We start from the raw sequence: 27904 nt of genomic DNA on the forward strand, positions 1-27904 counted from the left end.
ATCGGGTTTTCCTTACCGACTCCGGTCACAGTTTGGCGGGATCCTCCAGATAGGGGCTGCAGGCATCATCAGGAGACTTGAGGTAGGTCAGAGATCACCAGATCTCAGTTCAGGATCACCGGGGAGACCTCCTCATGGTGTTGGCCCCTCGAACTCTGGCCGTGGGTGTCAGGTGCAGAGTGGTGCAGACTTGCGGATTTGGCCGGAGCCAGAGTCCGTTGGTGAGCAAATCCAGTGCTTACGGGAGACAAAGTCTTTTGAGGGGAGGCAGGACAGGTCCTTAGGGTTCTGCTGGCTGCAAGACAAACCAGGATTTCACTGGAGCAGGTCGATGTCGGACAGGCCGGTAGGGCTGGGGCAAAGTCAGTTGGTGTCCTCCCCTTCTTCCTTCATCGCAGCTCTTCGGTCCTTCTTCTTCTTCTTTCTTCTTGTCTGAGGGGCGTTTCAGGTAGGTACAGGTTGTGAAAAATGTGTCTCTTCTTTGAGGTGGGTACACCCCCTCTCATGCCACCTTCCAGTGGAAGGGGGCATAAGCCTTACTCTGATTGTCTGGGTCCTCCTCATCTTTATGATGGCAGGGACTAAGAGTTGTGCTTCACCTCACCTCCTGCACCTGAGGGGTGGTGTTGGCAAAGGTGGGCACACCTCACCTCCTATCTTGGTTTTCCCACTGATCACCCTGCCCAAAGTGGGGTCAGAACTGGTGGGGGCCAGTTGCTGGGAGCAGCAAATGGCTAGGTCAGCTCACAAGGGTGGGAAGCCTTTGAAGTTTCCCCTTCATGGTCACAGTGCCCTTGGTACCCATGGTACCTTTTACAAGGGACTTACATGTGGCCAGAGAGTTGCCAATGGGGTGTGCAACAGTACAGTTTTAGGGATAGAATATAGGCCCTAGATGCTTGGATGGCAGGAGCCCAGGGCGGCACACTTAGTCAAAGAGCATCAACATTAGGCAAAAGTGGGGGGAAACCATGCAAAAAGGGGCATTTTGCTATACAACCCCCCAAACAAAAGAGAATGAGACTATCCTTTCCCTAGAGAGTCTTCATTGTCTAAGTGGAAGAACCTGGAAAGTCCATCTGTATTGGCCGACTCCGACCACATGTCCCACGATGCAGGAGCTACAGGCGCCCTTATATCTTGTGCCAGAGGTGCGAAAGAGTTTGTCCAAGCTGTCCCTGCCTCTGGGGCTGCTGGGAAATGTAGTGAGGTGTGGTCGTCCTGTCCAGTCATGGCAGGCCGGCATCTTCGGTAAGAGGGAGGGGGTCTTCAGGCGATAGTAGGAGGGCAGGCACCTCCTGCAAGAATGCACAAGGTGGCTTATCACGATGCAGGAGCTGCAGGAGCCATATATCCTGCGCCGGAGGCGTGAAAGAGGTATACCCAGATGGCCTCGCCTGCGGGCTGCTGGGAAATGCAGTATGGTGTGGTCATCTGGTCTGGTCACGGTTAGCGAGCATCTTTAGGTGAAGGGAGGGTATCTTCAGTCAATGGCAGGAGATCAGACACCTCCTGCAAGAATGATCAAGGCGGCATCTTGCGATGAGGGAGCTGCAGGAGTTCTATATCGGAAAGAGGTACTCCCAGCTGGCCCTGCGTCTGGGGCTGCTGGGAAATGTAGTGCGGTGTGGTCTGCCAGAGGCAGTCCTCAGGTGATGGCAGGAGGGTAGGCACCTCCTGCAAGAATGCACAAGGCGGCTTACCCAACCCATGAAACAATGAGGGAATTCACTTACTAATTTGTGATGAGCATTCATGTTAAAGTTCACGGATATCAGTCCCATTTCGGAAGCTGTGATGAAGCTGAGTAAACAGGCACTTGACGCCGTACCTTGCAGTATGTGAAAGGATCTTTGCACTTTTGTTTTCTTGTGCTACATCATTGCTACAAATGAACCTTGACTCTTAAGTGGTGTAGATGAGGCCCACGTATACACATTATTTTTTGAGGACGTAAGTCTGGGTAATGGAGATAGCTCATTATGTTTCTCTTCTGGCATAATATTTATTGATGCACCACTATCGATAATGAAAGGTGTAGGAAAGTAGGATCTGCTTTCATGGTCACCCCCACTTTTTGCTGGTGCCATTATGTTTTACTGACTAGTCTGACTGGGATCCTGCTAATCAGAACCCCAGTCTCTGTACTTCTTCCCTAAATTGGAAATGGTGAGTACTTAGGTACACTCCAGATTGGCTACTGGTGTACCCTGATAAGTCCCTAGTATATGGCACTATGGTACCCAGGGCATAGGTACACCAGGGGTCTCCCATGGGCTGAAGCATGTATTGTGCCACCCATGACAGGCCACTCAAATTGTGACTACATGCCTGCCATTGCAGCCTGTGTAAGCTGGTGCTAGCACCACTAACAACAGATATAGGTTTCCTTATCTCTGAGGTTGCTGCACTTAAAACCTATAAGTCACCTCTAAGCTGGCCTTTCAATCTTGAAGGCAGGGTACTCTCTTCTAAGTGTGAGGGTGCCCCTGCATTAGCAGGACACCCCTACAACCTCTGGAGACAATTCTCCTGGGTTGTAAGGGCATCAGCAATTAAGATACATAGAGTGGCCATGCGTCACTACGCGATGACCACCTCTAAACTGGCTGTACAGAACCCTTTTGTGTTAGGTATCAAACATGTTGGAATCATTCCCTCACACCATTAACGGTGTGGGAGGTATGATTCCTTGCACTGTCAAGATCCTCCAGGAGCCCTGAGTGCTCCCAGTACCAATCTTCTAGACCAGGACAGCAAACTATGGCAGCTGCCGACCAAAGACCCGATTCTGCCCTCCTGCTGCTGAGCCAAGCTCAAGCAGAGGAAGCAGGACAACAGGTATCCTATCACAAGGAGGTGTGAACACCTCTCGGACAGAACTTAGTGTATTGGGACAGGGTGGGGGCGCTTACCGGCGCCACTCGGGCTGGTTGGTTGAAGGGCACATTTGGTGCCTTCCTTGCATACTCTAGGCCAAATCAGTTGGCTCCCACACTGGCTCGAAACTGGACAAAGGACATGGGAGCATCCTCCCCACTCTCCAGCCCGTCTTCTGAGAGGGACCCCTAATCGTTCAAACCCTTTTCCCTAGGATACTTAAGTGCTTACCTGTGGGTGGCTCCCTAGATTCATCGTGAGGCAAGATTTAGATAGCATACCACTTCAACTTAAACCGTCTGGGCACTCTGGACCTCGCTGGACTTGCGTTGGGAACCGATACTGCAAATGGGAAGACTCCTGCTGCTCCTGGTATCGTTGTCCTGTAAGTCTGCTGCAGCATCTGTGCCGGTGCTCCATACAGGTTCTTCCAAGGGCCTATGGACATCCAAGACCAGGGCTGATGTCACTGTGGTGGGGGCTAATTTCGTTGATGGAGACCTGAGTGTGCTTCAAAATAAACTAAGCAAAACGAATTTCATTCAGCACATGCAGGTCCCCATCAACGAAATCAGCCCAGAGCTCGGCAGCATGCCAAAACGCCAGGTAGCCAGTCCGGCTCTGTCCAAGACACCCAAAGGAATCTCCCTTGGAGTGAAGGAGTCATTCCCCTGCATCTGCAGGGACCGCAATGCAGCTGACCGGTCTGCTGATACTGGGCTCCCATAGACTCTGATAGGCTCAGCAACACAGGTGGTGGTTCTGCAACTCCCTCGAGGCCCGCACTGTCTTCTTACCGAGTTTGAGACCAGTATTCCTCATCGGAACCGCTGGAACAGAACTCTGGAGTGTTCATAATTATAGTAGGTTGTATGAAGTATACAGCAAACTGAGCTCACTCTTCGTGCAAAATTACCACTGACGTTACTTATGCGTTTGTTGTATACAGCACTGGAGACTACAAGCCCTAATACCTTCACCTCCAGCTCCCCCCTATTCCCCCCCCTCCGTGCAAAGCCTTTTTTGGGCTATTTGGGGTAGTTTGCGCTTAGGACCCAGAAACATTTTGTCCACATAAGGTTTCCATGCCAGATTTACATCTTTTTTTCCCCAACATCCTGGGGATTCTAAAGGTACCAAGGGTTTTTGGTTTCCCTTTGAGGGGACTGAGAAATTAGCCAAAATACAGCTACATTTGGGTTTTTTTGGGAAACAGTTGCTGCAGAAGAAAGCGTCTGTTTTTTCCCCTGCAAATGGCATCAAAGAAGGGTTTGTGGTGCTAAAATCACCATCTTTTCAGCTTTCAGGAACAGACAGACTTGAATCGGGAAAACACATTTTTCAACACTGTTTTGGCGTTTTACCAATGCTAGAAACATGACAGTTTGGGGTCCCTGTGGTCATCAGGATCCCCTATTATACCTTAGATGGCATATCTGTAGCTCTCAGGGGCTATTTCTAACCCCAGCACTTTTTTCGTAATATTTGTGACATTTGGAATTGTTCAGGTTCAAGGGGAAAAGGTCACTACTTCTACCCAAGGCTATCGAGCTCCAAGTAATGTAAGATTTCAGGTTTTTCCCTTGGCTGGAGATGGGGAAAAAAAGCTTCATCCAAAATGTACATAAATCCCTTCACAGCATCATACCTGAGCCTTCAGCATCTCTGGCCCATGTCTAGCCTCCAGGCATCTGTTTTGGTAATATTTGTGACATTTTAAGTTGTTTAGGTTCAAGATGGGAAAGAGAGGAACAGGGAGTATTAGAAAGCAGAAGACAAAAAGCACAAACTTAATGGAACTTACTTTGTTTACCTCAGAAGGATGAAAATCCGAGTCAGTTTAGCTGGGAAAATAACCTGTAACACACAAGTTATTACTATGATGATACCTGCACAAACACACTCTTCAAGATAACTGTGCTAGAGAGCAATATGGAATTTCTAAACAATAACTAAAACATATTTTTAATGTAACTGACATCCATTGCTAAATTTGAGCTAGTGATTGCATTAGGGCCCCACTGTCACACATTTTTGGGGACTGGCAATATTTTTCCTTATTAGACTTTGACCCAGATCAAGAGAGAGAAAAACACAAAAGGGCTAAGAAGGAGGTAGAACAAGCCAGTCAAAAGTGACAAAGAAAGCAGAAATGAAAATGAATCCAAAAGAGTGAGATAAAGGAGCAGGGTGATGGATGAAAGAGTCATGAAGTGACATCAAGACTAAGCAGCATTGGTATTCACCCCCCCCCCTCAGTCCCTGATATTAATTACTGTGGACTCTTTCCTTCTATATAAAAGGATCGATTTGCGAAACCAATAAAGGCTAAGTGAATTTAGAAATTCCACCACTCACTTGGGCTCAAATTTACAAAGATTTTGCGTTAGTTTGTGCTTGACTTTTAAGGTGCAGCCACAACAAAAAAATCATGCATGTTGGGAGTTACAAAGCATGCAAATCAAGATTTGTGTGTCTTTGGGTAGGATGTTATCCCAAAAGTGACCTTGAGTTGGGTAGGCATTCCATAGGCAGAGCATAGGTGTTCCCTTGTATCCATCTATGGATTTTGATGCAAATCCAGATTTACTAAAGTCAGTAAAGTTGGGTTTGCACCAAAATGCTGGAACTACTCGAGGCTGGCTTAAGAAGGAGAAATATCTTAATGTCTCTTTGTTACTTCCTCTTACCGTGTGTGCTGCATTCTGCCGCACACAAAGAAAGCAAAATATGCCTCGTAGAATTTATTCTTTCATGTACCAAACCAATCTTGAGGGTAAAGTAGGCACCCTGCTTCATGGCACAAAGGTGCCTGCATTAGCGCTAGACTGCCTGATGTGCGCCAGTGCTAGGAGAAGGTAGAAGCTCAGCCTATATCTGAGAAGATATGGTACATTTCTGTTCTCTCCCTTTCATGCAATGCAGCTCAGCAAGCTGCCTTGCAGCGATGCATAAAAGTTTTGTAAATCTGCCCCTTAGTCTTTTTATATTGGATTTATTCAGTAAGTATAATTTCTATTACAGCAGTGACAAAACCAGTAACAATATTATAAAACTGTTAATTATTATTATATGCTCGTGGTGCATAAATTGTCTAAGGAAACAATAAACAAGCCAGATTGGAAAGGCATAATCAAATAACCCAGTCATTTAGAGTAAGTAACAAACTGCTGTGCATGAGAAAACAATGTGTGCTCAGAGAGCCCGTAAAATATGTGCACGTCTGATACTAAGTTAAAACAAGCCAAAAGTGCAAATCTGCCAAGTAAGTTAAAGTGAGCCTGCCAAACAAAGAGAGCTTCAATTGAAAATAATCAAATAAACTTAGAAGCTAAACTAAATATGATTTTTAAATAAAATCTGGCAGTCAAGGAGAAAATGTGCAAAGTGACATAGAAAGAGTCTAATAAAAAAATATGAGCAGAGGCACAAAATGAATTGCTGTAGCGAAAAGCGCTCCGAATAAATTCAAGGAAAAGAAGGTAATTGACAATAAAGCAAACTACATTTATGCTGTTTTGACCAATACACGTTAGACAGAACAAAATATGACATTTTAAAAATACAAAATTCAGTCAGCACCGGATTTCGGAAACAAGATGATGCACACAAATACAATCATTTCTCTTGCTTTCTGTCTGGACACAAATTTTCTAACATATAAATACCCTACAAAATGTTGCCAGAATTAATAGTTTATATAATCTTTTCATCTGAAAGAGAATAAGGGCTTAAAAATATTTTGTAATAATGTATTTCTTTGCAAATCCCATGTGTTATGCTGAAAGGAAGCTTCACATATTAAAAAATGAAAACATTAACTCCTGCCATAACCTGCTGTAGGCTCCACCCTTGAAAATGTTCTTCTTGCTAGCTAAGGAAAAATTACAAAAAAACAGCAATGACCAGAAGACGAAAGTCTATGTACAATTTGTCTGTTTTGTGGAGAGAGAAATGCATGCATATTTATTTGTTGTACACAATTTAAAGTCCTACAGGAGTGGTTACTAACCTATAGTCTGGGGACCACTGGCGGTCTGTGAAGGCGCTCAGGGTGTCTATGACTGCTTAGAAAATTAAATATTATTAACAGATTAATAAAGTGTATATACATAAAGAAGAAAAATGTACAATTGAAAATGTTAATACATTATGTAAATTTGAGGGGATTTGAAAATGTAGGCAAAATATAAGGTAATATCCTCAGAATGATTCATGGGAGCAGTGCAAGGGCATAAAACAGAATATAGTATGGACGATGAGTGGCCTCAATTGAATTCAGAAAAGCTCCAACTTTCCCATTAAAATAAACATTTACTTTTTTGATATTTGTTTGTAAATTAAATAAAATATTTCATATTTTGTATTTTTGTTTGATGAATGTTTGTTAGTGTATTTCTTCTGTATTGCTGTGCTGTTCAAATTATTGAAAAGGCTTAGGCTGGTGTGTAAGGATGGAAAAATCCTCTACATTGTAATAGACATGCACCCTTGCCCTGAGTGTCCAACTGTACTGATGGCTGGACTAAAAAAAATGCAGATTTTTGCAGTCATAGGCGAACACCGCCCATTTGTGTGTTCCATTACATAGGTCTATCTCACAGATCAGGGTCTTGTTGGACCAGTAGGGGCACCCAAAGCACTACCATCATAGTGGTGGAAGGCTACTGCCTTCAACAGGAGTTAAGTAGTATGAGCATGGTGGTGGCAGCATACCATGTAGTGAACAGTAGGAGGGAACAGTTTTTTTTTTACTTGTATCACTGGCCTACAGGCTCACTCACCTTATAAGCCTACATCAGTTTGGTGTGAAGTGCTGCCCAGCGCAGAAGTGGTGTATCTGCGCAGGGTGCATGTATGTCTGGGGATGGTGCAATACAGAAAGAATATAGTACTGAGTAGTGCCTGCATGGTGTATGCATGTGCTGGATGTACATGTGCCTATGACTGTTACAGTATCTGCAGGATGTAATGCTGTACAGTGCATGCAGGGTGAATGCATGTGTGGGTGTATGTGCACCTGTGAGTGGTACAATATTTGAAGGGTACAGGGCATGCATATTTAATCAATATATTGCATCTGTGTGTGCCTATGAGTGGTACCATGCATAAAGGATACAGTGCTGGGCTGTGTGCACATATTAGAAAGAAGTGCTGGATGTATGTGTGCCTCTGATTGGTACAGTACACAGAGGATATAGTATTGTGCAGTGTGTGAATGCTGTAAACATGCACTGGGTGTATGTGTGCCTGTGAAGTACAATACATGATGGGCCCTGAGTTCCATTTTAGGAGACCTGGGTCTGCATCGTGAAACATAGAGAGGAGGTAGAGAGATCCGACAGATAGATTTGTGGATAGCTGCATTCCTGAAAGCTGGGTGGGATACACACTGGGAAGGGGAGGCCCAGGCCACCTCTGTACACTTCAGAGGGTGCTCTTTGTTTCAGGGAGAGGTCACAAGAAAGGGGCCTGGGCACCTCTCAGGAAGGAAATGGGACTGATAAGAGAATCATAAAGAGTAGGGCTGGAGGATCTGGGCTAAACTGTTAGTGCATATATCACTGTAGCTGACATCCAGGTGTGAACTCTAGTCACTCCCATGGCCCGTGTTGTGTGAGTATCAGTTTTGGAGACACTTCTGCTGTGAGAGACTGCTTTCCAAGAGAAAGAGGGAGCTGTGGAGTATGTACTTCAAAAGAAGCAGAACCCCAACATAAAACTTCAATGATTCAGACACTAAATCATATTTGGTGTCTGGAAATGGACTATAAGAAGGGGAGGGAAGTAGCAGTTTCTAGACTTCGTAAATAATGGCGGGAGAAGTAGAGGAGGCAGACCTAGAAACTGTCAATACTACAAAATGTCACCCTAGCCTTAATGCTCATCTGACAGTGAGGAGAATTCCATTATAAATGGGTGCAGAATCATGTCTGAGAGATTCCGTAGGAAATGATGGTTTATTCTATTCAGCGATTGAAACAGAAGCGGCAGAAGGGCGATTCAGGAGATATGCAATATTAGATTTTCAAGCGCATTATGAGCCGTATAGATCGATCAAATTGGTATTAAATAGGCATGGGACACATGACCCTTTTTCAAGGGAGGCGACTACCAATGTGGAGTGTGCACATTTCACTGAGATCGGGACAGCTTTTTCTTTTAAAGTATTACCAGAATTGCTCACTGATGTGGGAGTGCACCTTCAATTCTCACACCTCTTTAACCCTTGACTGAAAGTGTTTAAAGACATTGTGCACCTTGGCTAAATAACCTATATAGTGCACAGAGAGCTTAAAATAATACAACAAGCAGCGCTTAAACTGGGCAGGCACTCACAGGTACTGAGTACCAGCCCGTCTCTGTCGGTGTTCAATACTTTTAAGGGGAGACTACATGCACTACTACATAGCACACAGGCACTCTTGGGAAATAAGTGTCTACACTTCTTTAATTCAATTTCACCCACTAATGACACGACTTCTCTTGCTGAGTCGTGTGCCTTATGTAATACTGTTTGGAATGAAAATGTGCATGCCAGGGGAAGAATCCTCATGAAAGTTCATACTTTACTTTGTGGCAGGTTTTGCAGATCACTCAACAAAGTTTAAGAGAAGCAGGTGCAGTTGCAGCCCATTGCCATCTCCTGTTTTTGGCTGGTTGCCCTTGGCAGATGATCCAATGGTTGAAAAGTTGGGAGAGAAAGAAGAATGTGGTCTTGCTTACAGAGAGCCTGTGCCAGTTATAGCAATCAAGGGAACAAGAATAGTATGTTTGTCACTGTTGCACTAAGAGAAAAAGAAGAGACTCAATGAAATTACACTATGTGGCCCATCCTCTACAGCCCACCAGTGCTGCTGTCACAAACACCACGAGGGGCCGTATTACAAAAGCTGCCTGGAGGCGAAACAGGTGTTTGCGCCCGCTTTGTGCGCCCCAGGGCACTTTGGTATTACAGTAGGGGTGCAGATTCTTTTGCAGCGCCTTCTATAATACCTGTAGCGCTGGAGCACATAAAGCGCCAGTGCTATCTTCAGGACGCGTTCCCTCATTTGCATGGGGCATGCCCCATGCAAATGAGGGAATCCCTTTGCCTCTGCGCCCATGCTGTATTGCAGACGCGGGCGCAGACGCAAAGAAGCTATCAGAAGGAACACTAACAATGTGCCACCTAAAAGGTGGCGCATTGTCACTGCGCCCCCTGAGAGCGGCCTCTGGAAAGGGGAAAGGGGATCCCAAGACATCCCCTTCAAAATGCAGGCAGGTGCAGTCACTGACTGCACCTGCCTGTAAGGGGATCTTTAATCCCCCTTGAAAGTGCAGGCGGGTAGCCGTCTGCACTGTTAAAACACAAAGCGGCTTTAAAGCAGCCGCTCCATTTTTCACATGAATGCCCTGGGGGCAGTGTGAGTTTGTGGCTGCCCTGGGGGCAGCACATTCCCTGTAATAGAGCGCACCTTCCCTGTTTGCACCCGACTTACCTGTTTTAAGATGCGTTGGGCGCAAACAGGGAAAGTACCCTGTTTGCATATAAGGGCCTGAGGTGTGCAAAGGGCAAGCACGTCACGAACTGTGTCACTTTTGGTGTATCCTCCGAATAATGGGCAACCAAGTACGAATATAGATAAGCCAGCGGTATGCTGTGTTAACACCAGCTGCACCATCGTTTACACCTATGCCAGTGTATCTTGAAAGTCTATTATGTCAAAATGCCAGAAGCCCATCAGATTTTATTTCCGAACTGTCAAAATGAGAAATGTGCATTATAGATTAATCAAATGCTGTTGAACAGAATTATAGATTCGAAATTACTGTCATAAAAAATACACAACTAAATTAGCAAAGCAGATAGTTTGCGTTTATGCAGACAATGGAGACTTATACATAACCTCCCTGGATTTATATCTGAATCGTATTGACAGTGGCCTCATTTATAATTTGTCTGCCTATGGTGATAATTCTTTAAAAATATATATCTTTATTGAATTTAAGTTTTAATGCGATGTTGAGGCTTTGCAATAGACTCTTTTTGAAGGTGCCAAACGAGTACCGAACACTAACAGAAAAAACATGAAGGAGGCACTTGTGCACACCCACCCCAGTGATCACAGTAGGACAATCTCATAACATCTGCATATTACCAAAAGAAGAATCCCAATTGTGGCTACAACGACGTTCTTAAATTCTTCACACTGACATAATCAGCCCCTTGTGAAAGAGGAATATTATAGTATTGCAAGCATCTCCCCTATATCTTGTAGAATTACAAGGGCAACCCCTCGTTCACTATATACAAATCATCCCCCTTTTCCATTCCGACAGTGTCGGAGCCTCCGGTGCCCCCCAGTGCCTTTCCACATCCCGCTATGCCACCACTGACGATAAGTTGCAGAACAGGAGTTGGGTCCTAGGAACATCGATGTCCCCCGCAATGCCCAACAAGACACGCTTAGAGTCAAGAGGAATGGTCTCACCCACCGCCCATATCAATTCCCTCACCACCTGCCCCCCGTTAATCTGGATGGACAGCCAGCTCCAGAGTGTATGGTAGAAGGAGCTCCCCTCCGCACCACAGAGGATACAGTCAGGGTAGGAGGCTTGTCTCATGCAATGTAGCTGGACCCTACCTTAGTAAAACCGGTGGAGGATTTTCAGTTGTATTAGGAGTAGATGAGATTTTATTGCCACCTCCCAAGGGATGCATCAGTGAAGCTTCCTAATCAACATCTTCAAGGTTCCCCACTTCCGAGTTCCACCTCTTCCTCAGCTTAAGTAGTCTATCCGGCATGTTATTATTGTTATTATTGAGAGTTTTACATGTGGCAGATATGGCTTTAGAGGACACCTCCTTCTGCAGAAGTCGCCCCTCGAGTGGAGAAAACTCAGGCAGATCTGGAAGTGCTATATTCTCCACAATCCAAGCATGTTGCAACCGGGCGTACTTCAGGAATTAGTTGGGGTGTATGGAATAAGTCCATCGGAGGGAAGCGAATGATATCGATACCCCACCCTCAATAAGGTCTCCAACCCTGAAGATCCCCAAGATGGCCCAGGCTCAAAATACTTTAAGTTTCCCAATTTCCCTCAACCACTGTACCTCCCAGAGCGGCGTCTGTTTGCCCACTCAGCCTATAGTCCACTGGCCTCCATCAGGTATCCATCACCACTTGAGTCGCCAGCAGCATCTGCTGTGCCCCCCCATCCTCGTAGAGGTACTGGAGGCACGAGTGGATGGTAAATTGGCTGCGCTCCAGCCTATAGGTGGAATGATCCTGGCCATGAACTGCCAGTCATTCACTGACTATAGCGATAGTTCTAACTTAAATGGTGCATGGCAAATACATTTTAGAAATCTAAGTTCCAAGTTCAAGTACGAAGAATTAAAAAAAAGCCCCGTGGTGTGTGTCCAGGTCAATATTTAAAACAGTAGCCACCTCACTGCAAAATGGTAGCTGATGAGAGGACTTGCGCTACCAAATCACAATTTCTGCAGAGACAGTAGAAGTGTCAGGCACCTTTTTCCTGAACCTAGATTGTATTTTTATCGTCAGCGCCTTTTCCCAGTAACTTGTACAGGAATACCCTAGAGCAGCTGCTTGCAGGTAGACAATCCCATGTTTCCATGTATGATACAGATCCTCATCTCCATACAGATAATCATAGTGACTTACACTGTTATAATCAATATGCTGATTGGGTCTTACAAATCTAAAATGCTACTAGGATTGGGATTCTGCCCAATTAGTAGGAGCACTGTGCTAAACCCACATGCTACACTGATGCGAACGTAAATTTGTCACAAAATGTCCTTATTTCAAAATACCATCAAAATATCAGATTTATCCTGACACGTATTTTCTATAAACAGAATTAAACACATCTGATTTGTGTGTTTATTTCTAGACAAAAATATATAATTTATTTACCTCCATTTCTCAGGGAATACACAAGAACTGGGTCTTTAGCATAGAATAAAACAATTACTTAACAAACAGTGTGTAGGACCAAGGAGTGGCAAATTCAAGTAACAGACATTCTATTTCCAACATGTAATTATACTTAAGATTTAATTTTTTTTTAATATCATTCAATAAAAAAAGTGAAATTGGTTTGTAAGTATTAGGGAGCTGATAATTCCTACAGTTTCTTAGAAACAAATATTCATATTTCTAAATTGGGAGTGGAAGAGGGTGTTTCACTGTGATGAAATGATCCCTCACCCATGAAGATTTTGATTGAACAAAGTCCAAGCATTGGCAGATATGATAATTTTGCGATATTTGACTAACAGGCATCCTTACACCATTCTGGACGAGGAAATGTCGATGCTAAACAGCTCTTCTTTTGCAGTTTCATCCTTGTCCAAGAACAGGATGTTATCAAGATTTGTTATTATCAAAATAATCCTGCCACATTCTGAAGTCTGCAATGTGAGACTTTTCTACCTTCGGCTCCCAATTCCTGCTCTCATCATCCATAATGTCTTCAGTGATGTGCTATACATAGGTCTTGTCGCTCATAAAATCAAGATTGCTTTCATCATGCCACTCACACAGATACAAATTCACATCTACAATCTCTATCCAACTACTGCCCAATTCTGAACCTTCCATTCTTCAGAAATACTCTTTGAATGATAAGGGTCGCACAACTTTCTTATCAACTGGAAGCCAACAACTTGTAAAGTAATCACCCTTAGGGATCTTGCCTTGCTGTACATTAAAAAGGGTGTTTAATTAAACTTATGATTATCAAAATGCAGAACAAGAGGCTTCTATTATCCTGTGACAAGTGTCTGGCCTGTGTAATCATTTTGTACCTCGTGTTAGCTTTTGACACCATTGAGATCGCTGTGTTGCCCAATTACCTGATTATGCAAGCTGGACCTGGTGAAACCATTGTGTTGATGGCACATATCCTGAATGGACAATGAAGCCCAGCAAGTCATGTTAGACCAAGGTTTTCTCACTTCACTGTCATCGATACTTTGGTCCCACAGGGATCAGCCTCCTCACTGATCCATTTTCAAATGTGCATGGTTCAACTAATTACCATCATGGTAGCCAACCACATCAGTCACTGTGCATGAACTATCGACCTCAAGATCTGTCTCACATTAAAACACTAAGATTTAGAAGCTCTCAAAATGTGACAAGCTACTTAAAGGATGTCCAGCTCTGGATGATGCTGAATTGGGTCTACCTTCATGATAAGTAGAATAAAATACTGCTTCTGTGCTCTGCGGGTTCCTCAACCTTACCTTGTTCTCCCTTTGACTAGATGAACCCAACATCAGTACAGAAAACTAACAGACTGGGAATTTTTTTGACAGTGACCTTTTCCTCACACCTAAGATTAAAGGAGTTATGACAAATGTGTGTATCTCTTATGACAGCTTTATTGAATCCTCACTCAGCCTCACCAGCCTCACATAATTGCTGTGGTACTCGCACGGGTCAACTATTGACTAGACTACTGCATTGAAATCTAGACAGTCTACTCTTGAAAGGATCTTTCCAGTCTTGGACAAGTCAGAAACCAGGGGCCACATTACACATAAAGCACTTTTTTTTTTGTTTGCGCCGGGCGCAAACAGTGAAAATGACCCTATTACGATGAATTCGCTGCCCCCAGGGCAGCCACAAACTCGCACTGCCCCAGGACAGTGCATTCAGGTGAAAAATGGAGAGGCTGCTTTGTAGCCGCTCTGTGTTTTCACAGTGCAGACAGCAACCCGCCTGCATTTTTTAAGAGGATTAGAGATCTCCTTGCAGGCGGGTGCAGTCAGTGACTGCACCCGCTTGCAAGAGGTTGTCTGGTGGGTTCATGGCACCCCTCTTCCCCCTGACAGAGGGCTTCCACCTGGGGGCGCACTAACAGTGCCCCACCTTTTGGGTGGCGCAGTCAGTGCGCCTCCTGATGGCTTCTTTGCCTCTGTACCCACATTGGCAATTCGGCGAGGGGGCAGGGACAAAGGGATTCCCTCCTTTGCATGAGGCATGCCCCCATGCAAATGAGGGAACTCCCCCTTAAAGATAGCACTGGGGCTTTATGTGTGCCTTCACTATCGGTATTATAGAAGGGGCCTCATAAATGTTTGCGGCCCCTTCTGTAATACCAAAGTCCTCTGGGGGGTGCGCAAAACAGGGGCAAACGCTGGTTGCGCCCCCGGGGCACTTTATGTAATACACCCCCATTCTGCTTTATTCATTTTTTACTTGTGAAATGGAGATCATTTCATGCCCACCATCAAAACAATCTGTCTCCTTGTGAAAGAATAACTACAGTGCGGAACATGATATGTGGAGCACTAATAGCTGTGCTTTCACTGTCCTTGATATGTCCACACACGAGATCTCACAGGTACACTAAGTCTCCCGGAGTTTAGCCAACAGAAAGATTCTTCTCTCCGGCCTTAAAGATACAATCAATTTTGTGCAGATCACTCCATGCAAGGGGACATAGCTATGAACCGCCCTTCCTAAAAACTGTGGTCTCGAACAAGACTTTCCAACCTACTGAAGAGCCTGGAAAATCTACCTCTTTCATGAAGTATTACTAAGCTCTTACCTTATCGCATACTGATCTATACTGTAGGCTTCAAGCCCCACACATACTGGTGTCATTCAAAGCTTAAGCAACGCATGCCATAACAACGCAGTCATTACAACGACCGCGTTGTTATTTCGCATACCGTTACAATGAAAGTCCGAACAACGACTTGCGTTGGGGTGCAGAAGTTGTTGGATTTAAAATCCAACACCTTCCCTAGTGTCCGCACAGACTGGAGTTGGAATAGTAAATTATACTATTCCAACATCCAGCGCCCCCTAACGCAAGTTACGACTTGTGTTGTAACGGTATGCAAAATAACAACGCGGTCGTTGTAACGACCACGTTGTTATGGCATGCGTTGTAAACGCATGCAAAAAACATCACATATTCCTGAGACACACCACAGCTTGTGTGTGACCAAAGGCTCTTAGCCAAAGCTTTTCTTTTCTATCCACGATGGCTGCTTTGGCCAGCTCATCCACTCTGAATGGACAGGGAATATATATAGAGCACTCTAAAACACATAGGAAAGGCATTGGCAATAGCATCCTCACAAGCTGTACAGATGTCTGACTTTTCAGGTCCAAGATTATTCTCGCTTCTGGATTTTGAATTATTTGGCGATGGGTAACTAGATATTTGGACATACCTAAATAGGAAGAAATTTGATAGTGGAGGTGGAAAGAGATAAAAAAAATTTAGGGAGAGGGCTTATTCTGGCTTCGAGCCTTCCTCAGTTTTATCCATTTCAGATTGAAACTATTAGTAGGGTGTGCCAATGTGGGAACGGGGAATGCCTTTAACCCAGAGATTTGGTAAGTGGTAAAAAAGACCTTGGCACACTATGAACATCAGGTTTTTGCTAGAATCAACCTCTATTTATTAGCACAAGAAGAAAGGCGGTTCTGTTCCTCCTAATATTTTTGGGATGTAACAGGCTGCATAGAAGTGTTACTTCACATTTTCGTTTAGGTTTGTAATGAATCGAGATAGAGTTACTATTGATGTCATTTTCCCATAGGTGATAATGGAGATTTCGAGCTACATTGTTCATATCATAATGTGCTAAAAATTAACCATGTATAGAACATCAGCCGACATGACTTTTACCCTCGTGCGATCTAATTTGGGTTTTTTCAATTCATATACTTAAGAACATGTTCTCATTATATGAAAGTACATTTGCTGGGGTGTTTCTACATATGTGAAAACTGGCACAGCAACTGTGACACATGAAACTCGAAAGCAAAGTAAATGTGAGATCCAAAATGAGGGGGGTTGCTATTTGTGTGTCTGTTGCAGTCACTTACGTGTGTTTATTAATACCGCCATTTTTTAAATCAGATGTGCAGATATTAAGCTTCTTACCATGCTGTATAGGATTTTATTAATTCAGTTTTAGTGGATCTAAATAGACCTGCGCTAAATCCTATTGAATCATAATCCTTGCCAAGGGAACATATTTTCAGTTCTCGTTGCCGGACTGATCTAGCATTATACAGATAGCTTGGAAAAATGGGTATTTAGCATAATTGAAACTGTGGAGTGAACCAGTGACGTAGCTAGGCTGCCAGGGGCCCAGTGTAAGCAAAATAACTGGCCTCCCTCAGTAGAGTAACATCTCATTCTGAACACTCCTCAGCATCCTTCCACAGTCTGCTTCTGCCATGTCAAAACTTACTGCCATTCTCCTACACACACTATTGTATTTTCACTAACTGCACTGCATTTCTACAAGTGAAGCCATAACCCTCAAAAAGATTACCAAAGCCAATAGGTTCGACCCTTGAAAAAAGCATGCACTCAAATATATTACATGCAGGTACCCCACACTGAGATAGGCACATTTCTCATGCTGCACTCATACAGGCATATGCCTTACTCTGCACTCACGCAGGCACAACTTTCAACCTTTAGATCATATACCCAGCACAAACTAAAGACAATGTTAACCCTACATTCACACAGGTACATCACTCACAATGCACTAGCAAAACATGGTGGCTATCCTGTACTAACACAAGTACACTGCTCACGCACATACACACCTCTCACTAGGAATGAACAGAGTTTGGGCAGATGGTGGCATAGGAGACACAGGTTAAGTAGCTGGTGCCTGGTTTCACTAGTGTAATTTAAAGCTCTTGAAGTAAACTGCACTGAAGCCTCAATGTCCACTGCGGTTATCGAATGTCCCATCAGTAACTTTTGGACTGGCACTGCAGACTATATGAGTCTGATCTTCGCGGATGATTGTGGGTGAGAATCTTCACATTGAAAAAAAAGTTCCAAGACAAGGTGGTGGTTTTCTTTGTAGTGCAAGCATATTCTAAAAGAAAGAAAGAAAGAAATAAGGAAAATCAAAAGAAAGATTAAAATATGCCAACTAATTGTGGAGGGCATGTGCTCCAATAAAAAATGTAAAGATAAAGCCTTGAACTGGTCTGCCATCTTGAAACAGTAAAAAATGGGAAAGTAGACAGAATACCGCTTCAAGATGGTTTGCATAGTTTTGAAGCTTCAGAAGTGACGCCTAGTGCTCTGCATATGATGGTTGTGGTCCAGCAGCAATTACAGTGGAGCTGCTGGTGCTCTCATTACTCAATTAGCATTAGTGTGCATTTGTGAGTGAGCTGCTGGGGATGAACTAAAGTAAATATCTCCTGAGGTCAGGCTTCTCTGAGTAACATAGAGTTAGCAGGAAAGAAACTATTACTTTACCGACATGACACCCAAAAGCCCAGTGTTTGTCTGCTAGGAAGAGCCAAACATTAGCAACAAAGTCAATGACTGAAGCGGGCTCATCCCCTAATTGTATATACGCTGTTTTGAAGGGCTGAACTAATAAGACATGGAACAGGTGTGGTACCGCAGTGTCAGCCAGTGCAAGCTTCTTTCAAAGACATGGGACAAAAGTGGTACTGCAGAGCCATTGCAAGTTTCATTCAAAGATATGGAACAAGTGTGGCATTGCAGGGCATGGAACAGGTGTGGTTCTGTAGGGCCAGCCAGCGCAAGCTTCCTTCAAAGACATCGAACATGTGTGATTTTGCAGGACAACTGCAGGTTTCCTTCAAAAACATGGAACAGGTATGGGACTAGACAGCACCATTTCACACCTCCTGAAAATGAACAAACTGCATGTCAGATTTGGTACAAGTGTAAGGAAGATCTCTGTGTCGTGTGACTGCAAGCTTCACTCGTGTGCATATCAACATTTCCACAAACAAAACAGGTACAGCACCAGGAAGGAGTACATTCTTCCCTGCCACCCATAAAACACACACCAATCTGGTCAGGAACAATTCAAGCTTCCTTTGCATACACAGAACTTGGACAGCATCTGCAGTAGGAGCCCAAGCCTGTGTATAAGCACACACACACACACACACACACACACACACACACACATACAAACACAGAATGTGAAACATGTGGCAGCATTGCAAGTTCCCCTTACAACAGCACATGTAATAGATGGTCATCAGAAACATGAGAAAATCTAAAAGTATGTGGCGATGTGTGGTATACAAACCATGCTCTTGTGTTTGACTTAATGGATTATGACGTTGCTCACATGCAGCACAGGTACAAGATGGTCATCAAAAGGGTGAGATAAAATATCCTGATATACAAAACATAGAAAATCTTGAAACATGTGAGGAAGTGTGCTGTACAAACATCTCTCTTGTATTTGACTTCATGGACTATAATGCTGCTCTGTGTAAAACATGAATGTAGCCCGCAAATAGGGTACACATGACAACTGACTTGCCACTTAGTTCACTTATGGTATTGTCGCTGTGGGGGGTATGGGTATAAATGTTTCTAATTTCAGGGTTAAAAACTATTACTTTAATAAATGCCTCTCAATGAAGTGATTTAATCTGATGTACTAAGGTGTAACATTTGTCAAAGAAATATACATTTTGAAGACACTTTATCATATTTTTATATAATTTTTGCTGCATGATTTCCATGCCAAACGTCCCCATGACTCAGCCAGTGCCTGGGCCTTTAGAGACAAGACAGGCTCTTAGAGCCAAGGCAGACCCTCAACTCTACTCCCTCTGTTAATTTGTTTGTTCACTCACCTTTACTACAGTTTTGCATATAACAAGTACTGGAGTTCCTCTCTCTCAGTATCTCCCTCAGGGGAGCAACATCTTGTTTTCCAAGATCCTGGCATGTGTCTACAGGTCTCAGAAGGATAGCTATTCCTACTCTAGTTTTAATAGGAAAGAAGTGTGCATTAGCGACCCAAAGAAGTTGTTTTAAAGTTTACCTGTGAACTTTTTTAAACAAACAATGCTCAAATAATTAATTTTCCCAGTTCCTGCACTCTGTTTTTAGTCCAAGCACTGTCTGTGGTAAGTACTAAGGTGCTCTGAGTCTAACTCCTGCAGGTAAGAACATCAGATGGAGCGAACAAGCAAGGTTCCAGTGGTGTAAGAGCTCCTGTGACCCCAGTAGGCAGCGGTGCTGGAACCATTTTTAGACTGGTGGTGCTGCCATCAAAGATACATCACTGAACTTAGCAAGGAAGGGAGGACGCTCCTTCCAGGTGACCGTAAGCAGATTATGGAACTCGCTCCCCTTTGCCCTCAGAAATGATCTTGATCTTCTCAGTTTCAGACTCCAACTTAAGACCTGGTTGTTCCATCAATAATCTCTGACCTGTAGGTATGATAGCGTGTCGGTTCTCTCTCTTCTTGAGGTATTACTCTAGCACCGGGACACTCTTTTTGAGTAGCCCTGCGCTCTATAAATCCCCCATAACATAACATAACATAACTCACAGGGATACTGAAGAATCCAAGCATCACACAAAGAATAAGTGTCGCAAATGAGCCACGCCTATTCAGCAGGAGAGTAGTAAGGTTGTACTATCGTCGCTGGTGTTGCATTTAGAAGCACATTGCCATAAACATGTTACTAAAGAATTGTGTGGTAGCCACTGTCTTTTACAGACAGCACATTTTCCACTGAAATGATCACTAAATTCGCACAGACATACAATTTTACAGACAAAAATATATGGTGCACAAACGTAATGTGTGGGAATTGGGTTTCAGCAAATATTTGTCATTTGCGCATCACCAAATTAAGCCTTGATTTGTTCTGACCCTGTTAAAATCTTTGTTCCCATCACACTTTCAAATTAGAAAAAAACATTTCATTTGTGCATTCCGGGTTATTTATTTTGATATATTTGTTCAAGTATTCAAATGCTGCTGTGTGTTAGAAGAAAACGACATTATACAGTTATCCGTTCACACAAGCAACATGTTCACATAGTTCACTATACAAACTCCTCACACTTTGCAGTACGTAAAAGGAAAGTAAACAGCATTCTCCATGGTAAGGTATAAGCAGAAATTTGTTAGAAGTCTAAACTGACATTTGACCTCTGTCTTTGAATGTACAGCAAATGTGCCAAGATGAGCACAAAATGTAAAGTAATCTTTAATGCTTGTTCACCTTCAGAACTCCAGCATGATTAGTTTGGTGCCCTCTAAGGTCTCAAGTGGTTTTTGTAGCTGGGCCCCCCTCCCTCCTCTGCGCAGGGGCGTAACACAGGCACCCGCAGCCGCCGTGGTGCGGGGGGACCCCAAGCTCCAGGGGGCCCTCTCAGTACTGCACTCTGGCTGGAGAGCTCCTGATTGAGCCCGGAGGGGGCCCCTTTACGTCCCGTGCAGGGGGGCCCCCTCAATTTACACTACGCCAGTGCCTCTGTGCCCTGGTGCAATGCAATTGCACTGGTAGCCACGCCCCTGAAACAAACCTCTATCAGTTATGGCTGCGTATGGCCCAACGTAGAGCGATCCCGAATTCAAAATTTAGTAGGGTGATGATCTTGCAGGAGTAGCTTACTGTACCTGGAGATTGCACCCGTCCATGGAACCACTCCTGAGAAGGAAGTCCACCCTTCCTTCGCAAGGCTTTCAGGGAGTGTTGAGAATCCAGGGATACACGATGAGCTAGACTATCCAGATGAAACACTACGCTTTGGAGTTCTGGGCTTAACTTTCCCTGTTCAGACCTGAGCATATCTGTATGTTCCAATCCAATAGCTCTGTCTGGAATTAGATCAAGGATTGTAAGGAAAATGATCTCTGGTCGTGCTGCACTGCTATCCTGTATAAAAAGTCCACTTTTCTATATCAAATTTAGATTACAGTAGAAACAACTGTAGTAAAGCATTAAAACAACATCAAATGTAGTTATAAATTATGACTAAAACACAGGTTAAAAAACAGCGGTATGGCTATGAACAATATACAGCATTCTACCGACTTAAATAAGAAAGATTCAAATTGATCCAAGCCCTGTTAAAACATCTCTCAGATTGCTGCCAGCATTTGGACAACAATTTGGAAACAGCAAAAGCTGGAACAGGATCGGCTGTGGGGTAAAATAATTGCAAAACATCCCTGACAGACCACCTACCTCTATTCAAAAGAAGAGGTTTAAACCAAACTTTCCTAAACTGGACCACAAAAGAAGAAAGACTTCCACAAGACTTAAAGTAATAGCCCTTTAGTAGTGTTAAAGTTGGTTGTGGTTACAACTTCTAAGTGTTACAAACATGTTAGTAATATCCCCTCCCCAGCTGGTGGTAGGACCTTCTGTTTTTTCATGCGAGTCGCCATTCTCATTACTGTGGCATTCAGTTGTGTAAATAAAGATTTCTCAATGTACTTTCACTTGAGCGATTTTTTCTGCTTTGCAATAATATTTTAACCATATAGCTAACAATTACAAGCTAATGCATACGTTTTCTCTGCAAGTTTACATTGTATAAAGTTTTTTTCTTCACAATGGAAAACGTTTGCAATATTTTTCTCTGCTAATTTATATTTTGAAGAGCATTCCTATGGACAATGGCATTTCACAGCACAAGAATGTTCAGGACTGAGTCTGGCTCATAGGCTTATGTGGAATTGGATGCAAACTTGTGTTACACCCAAGTTAGTACTGCAACCCAAGAGCAAATTGTGCACCGAGGTGGTTTCTATATTTGTCAGGTAAAATCTGGTACAAATGTGTTATGCAAATGCTGTTCATGTGCTGCATGCGTCAAAATGGGGAATAACAAGCACCACTGATGCACTGTCTGACATTCATTTAAGGTGCACAAACCAGAATGGGTGCAAATTGCGCATTGAGTAAATCCGAGCACCCAGAAATCTGTATATACCAACTGCGTAATTTGAGCCTGTCGGGCTGTGCAAATTACAAACCTGTCATGATTAGGGCCTGCTGTTTTTTGTTAAGAGTGCAGAGCTATCTGATATGGTGCTAGACTAGAATATAATGCTAGGAGTAGAGTAGCCACAATATCATGACCAAAATATTGAAAACAAAGATATCGAGATTGTTGCACGGAGAGAGGTATAGATTTACTATTAACTCCTCGTCTGCATACCTTACCAATTTATAGCCATCATCAAGGTGTGTAGATGTGGGTTTAGGTATAGAAAATCTATACATACTTATCTGTAGATATTGTGGTCTTAGATATCCTGGTCATGAAAATGGGGCCACTCGATATTTCGTCACCGATATTACAGACCTATTTCTTTTGGTAGTGTTAAAAATGGTAAGTGCACTATTTTTTGTTGTTAAAGTCACTGGGGCAGATTTACAAGAACTGACGCATCTCTGCACATTAGCAGAGATGATTCAGTTCAATTGCGTCACGCAAAGAAAACATTGCGGCAACATGGATGTGTCGCATTTACAATGCGGCGCACCGTGGCGCAAGGATTGACAGATGCGTCACGCAACTATCGGTGTAAAAGTCACGCATTGCTGGAATCGTGTCGCAAGCTCGACGCAACTCCAGCAATGCTCAGGAATGCTTATTCTTATTGTGCTGTATATTACTACCCCTTACACCTGCTTCAAGCAGGCGCACGATTTTGACACAGTGGTTTCTTAGAAGTGACGCAGTGATATCTTGTAGATGTCACTGCGTCACTTTTACGAGGCTTTCTTGCGTCGGAACGCCCACCCTGCATACATCATACCTGCCGCAGGTATAATGTGACGCAGGGCTCTACAACATAAAGCATCTCCCTAGATGCGTCACGTTGTAATTGTGCCGCATTGCGGCGCATTATTTACGATGCCGCTGCGTCACAAAAGTGACGCAACAGCGGCGTAAAAGTGTCTCAAGGGGCTTTTAAATCTGCCCCACAGTTTTCGACAGAAGTGACAAGGCAAATACTTTTCAACATGAAGTAACAGTTTTCCTTAGACCATCCTAAAAGCTGCCGCACACTCAGATTTTCTATACCGTGATCCTTCACTCAAATGACATCATAAGCAAGTGTCTATTGAAACAAAATCAGGACGTTTACAAATAGAGGGAGACCATGGTCCTGGGGACATATATGGTTTGATCACAAACGCCAAATATAGGGGCATATTAACAAGGAACAGGGAAAATTAACGCTAAGGGCACGTAGCATTAATTTTTTTAACTCCCGCTATCGCTGGATAATATCGCCTGGTTATCGCGTTATTAACAACGCTAACCGCCTAGGCGATAAAAAATCCAGCGATAGCGGCATTTTGGGAGTTTATCGCTGGTAATGCAGCGATAAAACTACAAGGATAGGAATATCCTTGTTGATAGCCCATGGTGGATTTAGCCATGTAATCCACCTCCCATTGAATTACATGGGTAAATCTAAAAATTAGCACACGTAAAAAAGCCATGGTTAGCGCTGCTTTTTTTGTCTCTAACAGGGTTAGCGTGAAGCTTGATATTAGGAGAAATGTCGCTTAGCGACATTTCTCCTATTATTTTGCTCTGGAACGCCCACTTTGCATCTCATTAGAGATGCAAAGAGAAGCGTAGTGAAAAAGGGTGCTAACATGCGATTTTGCATGTTACCACCCTGTTGTTGATTGGGCGATATGTTTATCTCCGCTTCTTTGGCTTTTTAAGTAAAAAAAGCGGAGTTAAAGCCCTTGTTAATATGCCCCATAGTCCGTGAAGACATTTGCAGTGAACGCACGTGAATTGTGAGTGATGGTTTAGCTTGAAAATTCCTGACTTTAATGGTGAGCTGGGAGAGCCCTAATCTCTTTTGACTTCTCTCTAGGCAGCTCTAACAGACTAACAAGGATGGTGTTTTTAAATGAAATTATCCATGGAGCCTGGGAAAATGTTATCATGCATGGACTGAATAGATTTTCCCATGACAGATGTGCCCGTCCCCACAGACTGAGCTGTGCATATTGGTGCAGGGAAGGGAACCGATAGCCAGGCAGACTTGGAATTGCAAGCAGACTGAGTGACAGTCAACTCACAGAACGGGAGGAGCCTGCCAAGAAACAGTTACACACTGGCATAAAAACTCAGAGAAACTTGGAAACTAAATGTATCCGGTCAGCCAAAGAGAATTAGAGTAACAAGCAGAGAAACTTGGCGGGTGGATTGAATGAGGTTACCACTTCAAGACGTGTGCCAGTGCTTCAAGAAAATGCCAAGTAACTCATTTATTTTTCTGACAATTTCCGACTTAAGAGAGAAAATTGTTGCTGTTTTCCAGAATGTTAATATTTCACACAACTCTCCAACAGCTTCTGAATGCACCCTGCCCGCCCCCACCTCATTTTCCTAAGTTGTGCGCTCCACAGTTAAAAACATCTTTGATCATGAGCACTCAGGCATTCTCCTTCATCGATAAAGGTGGATCATTGATTTATCCGAGCTTTATTGGAATGAAAACCCATCTCAGGAACAAACTCTTTCAATCCTGCATTCCCGCTCAGAATATTCCTATTTTTGCACACAAACTGTATGGCTGACCTCAGCGGACTCTTGCGGGAGGTGTCCAGTATTTTGTTCAAACAGTTTTCTGACCAATATTTTCTAGCAGTTGCTATTTTCTTGACCCACCCAACCGCACTTTTTTCTCTTCTAATCTGTAAAAAAGCTTTTTTTTTTTTTTTCAGTTTAAAGAGGATTTTATTGAAAAACGAAAGAAGTTGCAGTACAGTAATAATATAGACTTGTGATAAAAAATACAATGTAAAACATTCCAAAATAATAGAAGAAATAGAGAGAAAAAGAGAGAGAAGAAAAGAAGGAGAGAAAAAGGGATATCATCAAAAACATATTTCAACACTATACTAAATAAGTGGCAGTATAAAAAGCAAATGTGATTTCATAATGCAGGAATTAATAATTAACAAGAGATAGAACAGATTGACAAAGGTACATACGTTGATACCATCAGAATCATTAATAAAAACAAAAAACATCAAGGAGGCTTAGGTACTTCCTCCCTGCAGGGGTTATGTAAGGGAATGGATTGGGCAGATACATTTAAAAAAGAAGTAATGGGTAGCCATAATAGGTCCCTTTTAATCGCAAGGGAAATAGGGTAGACATATGCTCTATCTAACCTATGGTTATAATAAACCCCATACCACCATGCTTGGTAGGAAATAAGAGAAGTATCCTTCCAAGCTTTCGTGATTTGTTGAAACGCCACAGCAAGAAGGAGATCAACAATGGAGGTATCAGTGTTGGAGGAGGACCAGATTTGTGAGAGACTCCCAAGAAAAATATGAGAAAAAGAAAAGGGGAAATTGGTAGAAAAAATGGAATTAATTTGTTGCCACACTTTGCTCCAAAAAAGGTGAACATCAGGGCAAGTAAACAACATGTGTTTAAGATCAGCCATTAAAGCCGAACAGGACCAACAAGTGGCCGGGATAGAGGGGTCAATGTGATGTAGTTTGGATGGGGTGATTAAAAGTCGATTGTATATAAAAAATAGCGTTTGGGTTGTATTTGCCGCTCTAGACGATTTCCTTATTTTGATCCAGATGTTGTCCCAAGTAGTGAGAGGAAAACAATCCTCTAAATCTGATTCCCAAGCACATTCCACAGCAGATTTCACTCGATCAGCAGATGAATCTCGCAATTTTTTGTAAATTTGAGAAGCGGATGGAGAGGAATGTAAAAATGGCAAGGAAACGAGAGAGGAAGTATATTGAATGGAAGTACCCGTAAGAGCATCAAAAGTAGCTTGAGCCGCCGATTTTAATAGAATATACTTAGGATAAGAAGAGAGGGGGAGAGAGAAACGATCCTGAAGAACAGAAAAGGGGATAAAAGAACCATCATGAAAGAGTTGATGAGTCCATTTAAGACCTAGAGATAGCCAATCATTCCAAAAAATAGATCTATTTTTAATCTTGATAAGAGAGTTATACCAAATAGGGGATTGCAAAAAACGAGCACGGTCATCCAGGTTATGCAAAGTAATGGGTTGAAAAGTTTTGCAAACATGTTGAAGAATAGGGAGAGAAAATTTCTTTGGAGCTTGTGACAATGAAACAAATTCTTCAAACGTAAAGGGTTGAAAAAAGGAAGTCTCAACCTCTACCCACAGAGGACAAGAAGAGGAGTCAGGGGTATGGTCAGAAATGAGAAAAGCAGAATGAGTAAGAAAAAAGGAAGTATGATACGACGAAAAATCAGGAAAATTGACACCACCCAAGTGTTTAGGAGATTTAAGTCTAGAAAAAGACATTCTGGCAGTTTTGTTTTGCCATAAAAATTTAGATAAAACGGAATAGATACTCTTGTAATAGAACTTAGGAATGTGAACCGGAAGATTCGACAAGAGAAATAAGATTAAAGGAACCAACATCATCTTGATAGAATCTAACCTACCCCACCACGATAAGAACAAAGGATGCCATTGTTTCGTAGAGGTGGTAAGAGCTGTTAGTAAATTTTTAAAGTTCAAAGCCACTGTGTCCTTAATAGAAGGTGTAAACCAAAGACCAAGATATTTGATTTTGTTCGGGCTCCAATTAAAGGAAGAAGTTAAGAAATCGGCATGAAAACAAAATTTATTAAGAGGAAGGATTTCGCACTTGTCTACATTAAGCTTATAGCCAGACACTGATGCATAGTTCGAGACTTCTGATAAAAATGCCGGAAGAGATGTATGGGGATTCGAGAGAAATAACAAAATATCATCTGCGTATGCAGAAATCTTTAACTGTGTAGAACCATAAGGGAAACCAGAAATATCAGCGTTCATACGAATTTTAGTTAAAAAGGGTTCTAATGCTAATATAAATAGGAGGGGGGACAGCGGACAACCCTGTCGAACCCCACGAAGAAGCGGAAAGGAAGATGAAACAAGGCCATTGGCTAGAATAAAGGACCTAGGAGAAGAGTAAAGCATTGAGACATAAGAAAGAAATTTAGGGCCGAAACCAAACCAAGAAAGGGAGGAAAAAATAAATTGCCAATTGACTCTATCAAAAGCTTTCTCAGCGTCCAATGCAATAGCTGCCAATGACGACTTATGAGAGTGCGATTTACTTAAAACATTAAAGAAAAGACGGGTATTGTCAGATAAGTGACGTCCTTTGATAAATCCACATTGTTCTTTGGCAATTAATTTTGGGAGAATTTTTTCTAAAC

This window comes from Triturus cristatus, chromosome 11 (genome assembly GCF_964204655.1).
Source record: "Triturus cristatus chromosome 11, aTriCri1.1, whole genome shotgun sequence".
Lineage (NCBI taxonomy): Eukaryota > Metazoa > Chordata > Amphibia > Caudata > Salamandridae > Triturus > Triturus cristatus.